At 30.2% G+C, this 6,293-nt stretch overlaps 1 long non-coding RNA gene across 2 annotated transcripts; it reads right to left on the bottom strand.

Moving 5' to 3' along the window:
• Window positions 1–2,081: 2,081 nt before the first annotated feature.
• On the bottom strand, window positions 2,082–5,074 carry LOC121213678 (uncharacterized). Of its 2 annotated transcripts, none has more exons than XR_005909125.1 (3): window positions 4,972–5,074; window positions 4,412–4,496; window positions 2,082–2,603 (listed from the first exon to the last, which is right to left on the bottom strand). It is a non-coding gene; the product is annotated as an uncharacterized lncRNA (long non-coding RNA). The 2 variants fall into 2 exon arrangements; XR_005909126.1 differs by lacking the exon at window positions 2,082–2,603 and adding an exon at window positions 3,406–3,732.
• Between the last annotated feature and the right edge of the window lie 1,219 nt (window positions 5,075–6,293).

The raw sequence follows: 6,293 nt of genomic DNA on the forward strand, positions 1-6,293 counted from the left end.
GATAGTGTGATAGATTTCCAACGAGCTTCCGATATCTATAAAACAAAGAAAAATAACTACATAAGCAATGAATGCTTAGTAAGCTCGTAAAAACTTTAAACATAACATATCATTTCAATAATGAAATTTATAGAATAAGTATAAACCTTTACCAATGCCATAAGCTTAATAAAAGCCTATATAACACCATCAAACTCACAAGTTAGTATACTTGTTCATGATACATATGAAATCAACCATATATAAACATAACATTTAATTTATCATCGTTAGCATACGATCATGATTCATTCCATTTGCTTACTTACCATTTCTAATTCTATGAGTTTAATATAAGCCTATTCAAGCATCATCAAGCTCACATGTTAGTAGATTCATTGACAATCATATAAGCTCATTTATAACATAAGTAGATTTCATAAGATACATGATATAAGCATCAACATTTTCATATAGTTATGAATCTTTCCATCAAGTCACTTACCGTTCCATTCCTTTTCGTACCTGTTGAACCAACTAAAATTACATCGGATACTTTGGAAATCTCACATGAAGTGTACCTTTACATATAACCGTAACCTTTCCTTTACATCATTGCTCACACGAGTTGTGAAATGGACCTGCTCAAACAAACTGTAGGTCGAAATTTAAGCTACACGATGCTACTCACACGAGTTGTGGAGAATTCGCAACAAATACAGGACCCCAGCCATCGGTAGGACATTCAAGACCAGCACTCGAAACATGAAATCCCTAATGACATGTTATTTGTATCCTAAGAATTTTTAAGGTTCAACCAAGACTTGATATCCGTCAATTCGTCATAATATAGATACATTTACATATATATTAATTCATTTACATTAAAAACAACATAATAAACATTTAATTCATATATATTAATTCATTTACATTAAAAACAACATAATAAACATTTAATTTAACTAACATTATAATGATTACAGTTCATACGAACTTACCTGACTAAATTGTAGCAATAACTAAGTATAGGAGATATTTGGTAATTTTCTCTTCTCCTTGATTTTCCACTCGTTCTTGATCTAAAATAATAATTAAATCCAATTCATTAATTCTAACAAAAATCAATTAATTTTATGCAATTAATTCACTTTTTGACATTTTACAAAATTACCCTCAAAGTTTACCCTTTTTGTAATTTAGTCCCTAAAGCCGAAACTTGCTAACTTATCATTTATAGCTAAAATTCATGTTAGCTGATTTTTACCTAGTCTCATAACAACCCATATTTATCATCAATTCACAATATTTTCCTTAAATTTTACCATTTTCATAATTAAGTTCTTAGACTTTAAAATCATCAAAAATTACTTAACAAAACATATCTATTTAATAAAATTTAAAAACATATCAAATCCATTCATGGCATAATCTATAGCATTTAACAGTTTTACAAATTGACCCCTGGGTTAGCTGGACCTAGTTGCAACAATCTCAAAAACATAAAATTTACGAGAAATGTATAAAAAAAGTCACTTACATGAAAAGTTTGAATATTGGCCAAACCTTAGAACTAAAAATGGAGGTTTTCTTGCTTGAGCTTTTCGGTGGTAGACTAAAAATAAAGAAGATGATGCCTATCTTTCTTATGTTTTACTTATTATATTTATTTTAACATTTAATTTTAATGAATAAAATATAACAAAACACTTACTAACCGTCCAAACTAAAAGGAAACGGTCTATTTACCTTTTAAAACCCTTAACTTATGGTTTTTTATCCAATTAATGCAATTAAGCTAATAGCGATTGACTTTTGCATCCTCTACAATTTAGTCCTTTTTAATTAATTAACTATCTAAACATTAAAATTTCTTAACCAAATTTTAATACGACCTTAATAAAATTTCGTAAATATTTTAAATATTTACGACTTGGTTTTTAAAAATGAGGTCCCGATACCTCATTTTCTAAAACCACTTAACTTTAGGGTCATGCCACTTGAACCTAATTATTCATTCAAATAACATAATTTATCAATTCAAAATTTATTTAAATACTATATTTGACTCATAAATATTAAATAATAACATTTACAAACTTACTCGTCAAATTTGTGGCCCCAAAACCACTATTTCTAACACCACTAATAAAGGGCTATTACACTTGCACCTCAGATTGGTGATGGAATTGCATCGACCCATATTTATTTGGTGGCAAATCTGGTATTTGCATTCCGTTTTGCCTTGCGAATTCTTGTCCAACCAGAACCATCTCTTGCATCCACCATATCATCCATTCTATGTCGAGGATATTGCTTCCCTCTAACTTTGTCCAAGATGCTGATGTTGTCTTCCATAAATGAAGCTGAGATGATCATCTTTTCTTTTCGTCGTTTATTCCAAGCCTGTATTTGTTTTCTTTGAAGCTTCATATATTACGTCTATAGTGAATCTCTAATGAGACTTCTAGACGGGTTCATGAACTGTTCTGTTGCGGTCATTGGAACTCCAACCTTTTTGCACAGGGCTATCACTAAGTGGGGGGAAAAGCCCCAACTTTCTAGCCATTGATGCATCTCATCATATAGTGGTATATCAACGTCCCTATAGACACCTATTTTTTCTGCAAAACAACATGCGATAGTATTGCTCGAAAATTATTTAAAGAAGGAGCAATTCGTGTAACACTCCTTATAGAAAGAGGGTCCGACTATATTCTTAACACAAACTTCATGAAGGGCCCTAAGTAATAGGCTTTTTTTTCGGTTCAACTCCGAAGGACTGTTTTGGGCTGGGCGTAATCGTAAGAAACACTGTTCATTTAATCTCTATAGTTACGAAATTTATAACTCGAGTTACGAAACTTGAAATTTAGATTTGTAAATTTTTGCTAAAACTAGACTCATATATCTTCTTACCATAAAATTTTCAAAATTTTTGGTTCAGCCAATAAGTACAGTTTATTCTTTAAAGTTTCCCCTATTCTGTTATCTGATAGCTTCAACCTTTCTACACTAAAAATTAATTATCTTATCATACAGAATTCGGATGATGTTCCCGTTTGTTTCTCTTGAAAATAGACTCATTCAAGATTTTAAAAATATAAATTTCAACCATAACTATTTTCGTAAAATTTTTAATAATTTTCCAAAGTCAGGATAGGGGATTCCAAAATCATTCTGACACTGTCTCACTAAAATTCAAATATCTCATAATATAAAATTCATTTGCCTATACCGTTTCTTTAATATGAAAATAGACTCGATAAGCTTTAATTATATACCTTATTCACTATCTAATTCCATTTCTAATATCCTCGGTGAATTTTTCAAAATCACATAACTGCTGCTGTCCAAGAAAAAAAACTGTTCCATTGCAAATTTTTTTACTCTTTCATAATTTCTTTGTATTAACTAGCATTTAGGTATACATAACACTAAAAATATTCTTAATTAGCCATCTCAATAGCTAATCATTATCAATAACTTTACTACCCTATTTGAACCTTTTTCGAAACACAATCCAAACAATTAACCATACTATTTAATCAAGCATGAAACCATACATATCAAAATAAACAAGCCATTTTCGCATGGCTTATTATATATATACCTCATTCAAAATATATTCCAAAAAGTAGTATAGACTATACATGCCATAAGTTTAAGTTTAACTTTTATAGATGCCGATAACGGATAATAGTGTGATTGATTTCGTTGACGATCCCCAATCCCGCAACTAACTTCTACAATCTATAAAACCGAGGCAAACACATATGCACGGTAAGCTATCAAAGCTTAGTAAGTCATAAGCAAATAAACAATTCAATGTTATTAATAGTTCAATATCACATAACCGAATTATTCAATTCATATTCATATATATATAAGCATTAAAAAAACATAATTGTGATATCATATACACTTACCATTTGGCCAAATATAGTCTTTAATACACACACACACATACTTTCATTTGCATCATCTAATTTGTATCACAAATGAAATAACCAACTTACCTTGATATCATATATTATTTAACATACTTGTAATATCATGTACTTATACGTCATATTCATCATTCATTGGATCCACAAAATTTGTGCTAAATAATTTGTCGAAGCTATAATGACGTTGCACAATTAGTGCTCTCTCTTATTTAACCAAATTGATCTTGGTATCGCAGACTTAGTGCCCGTTACTCGACATCGTCATTTTTGTTGCGCACACTTAGTGCCATTCGTATAGTCATAGCTATTCCATACTCACACACTCAGTGCTAAATATCGGTAAATCACATCCACGTCTATTTCTGTTACCCGAACTTAAACACATTCAGCTACATATATATATATTTGCATGTTTTCATTTCAGCATATATATAACTAATATTTATTTAGAATTTATATAATCTATTTGCTCATAAACTTACCTCGAACAATGATAAACCGAAACGGAACGATTAATTGACGACTTTTGTTTTCCCCGATCCAAGTCTGATTTCTTTAATTCTTGATCTAAACATATTCAAATTAAACTCATTCAAACATAATTTCATTCAATTCAATCAAAAATGCATAAATAAGTAAATTTCACTTTTTCCCTGACATTTTACATTTCTCACAATTTAGTCCCTATTTCGCAAAATACAAAATATTCCAAATTTGACCACACTATAGCTTCGCCGAATATTCCCTAGACTCATATAAGTCCATACATGTCATTTATTTCACATATTTAACACCTATTTTATAACATTTACAAAAAAGGTCCTTTTAGGTGTTTTCATGGTAACACCTTTCGCAAAAGTTGTTTATTTAACAACTAAGACTCATTTTCTTCCATAAAAATGCAGCAAAAAACATAAAAGCTCACATGGAAAAACCCTAGACTTCCAACCATTTTGCAAAATAGTCCCCTCATTAGCTAGCTCAAGCTACAAGGGTTCCAAAAGTACAAAAATTATCAAAGAATGATCATCAAAACACTTACTTGTAAGGAGAAAAGCTTGCTGAAATTTTTGAGCTCTCAAACCCCTATTTTACTGCTAATTTCCAGTGGTGAAAGTGGAGAAGAAAAGATGATATCACTCTTTTCTTTATTTTATGATAAAAATCAATTTAGTCACCAAATTTTTACCTAACCAATTGACCAAATCTTTTCTTTGTCCCTATGTTTGGCCACCACCCTAAACAAGGCCTAATTGCACATTAGGGACCTCCAATTAATATTCTATAGCTTTTAGACACCTTTAGCTTGTAAAATAGAACTTTCACACTTTATGCGATTTAGTCCTTTTATCAAATTAAGCATACAAACAGTAAAATTAAATCACGAAATTTTCACACATATTAATTCACAAATTATAAACACAGAAAATAATATTTAAAAATTTTGACTCAGATTTGTGGTTCTGAAACCACTATTTCGATTAGGATCGAAATTAGGTTGTTACAATTCGGGTTCATAGAAATTGCATCCACATTTTTGCAATGGGGAACATAATCACTTGATTGAAAGAAGTAGGAATATCAGTGTTGGGGTAGTGCTTCCATTCACCTGAACCCTATATCAAGTAATTTACAATGTTATCCATATTAAAGTCCTTAAAATATTTTAAATCACTATTTTCAACAAAATCAGATTCATAATATGGAGCTGATGCATCGTAAACTAACTAAAAATTTGACTAAGGCAAGTGTACCTATCAATTAATAGTATAGCTACAGTGAGCAAAGATATTGTTCCCATGAAGACTATAAGTACTAGTAATTACTGTCTTTCTATTATTGAACTGAATAATTCGAATGATTAATTGAAAACTAAAATTAACTAAAGTAATTAACTAATGAACATGTCAAAGAACAAGACAAGCAAATAAACGATTAACAACCAAGAACCGAAACAATACCCAAGAAAGAATTCACCTAGATTTCATTCGACACTATCAATCTAAATTAAGCAATTTATTTACTTAATATCTTGATCCGTAGCCCGAAATTATGCTAATATCTCTTTCGAGAGTAAGAGCAACTGACTTTAGGTTGATTAATTGAAAGTTATTTCTAATTAAAACCCCTATTACCACTATAACTCGTTCTATGGATTCCCCTGTTAGATTTGACTCTAATCCGATAGATTTATGTTGTCCTATTTCAAGGATTGCATGCAACTCCACTCAATTATGCAAGATCTACTCTTAAATAGGGCCTATTCCTCCTCTGATTTTAGCACATCAAACATAGATCAATAATCTAAAAATATCAAACGAAGAATTAAGCAAACATAATTGAGAACAATATCTAAGTATTTAT

This window comes from Gossypium hirsutum, chromosome D01, assembly GCF_007990345.1.
Source record: "Gossypium hirsutum isolate 1008001.06 chromosome D01, Gossypium_hirsutum_v2.1, whole genome shotgun sequence".
NCBI lineage: Eukaryota > Viridiplantae > Streptophyta > Magnoliopsida > Malvales > Malvaceae > Gossypium > Gossypium hirsutum.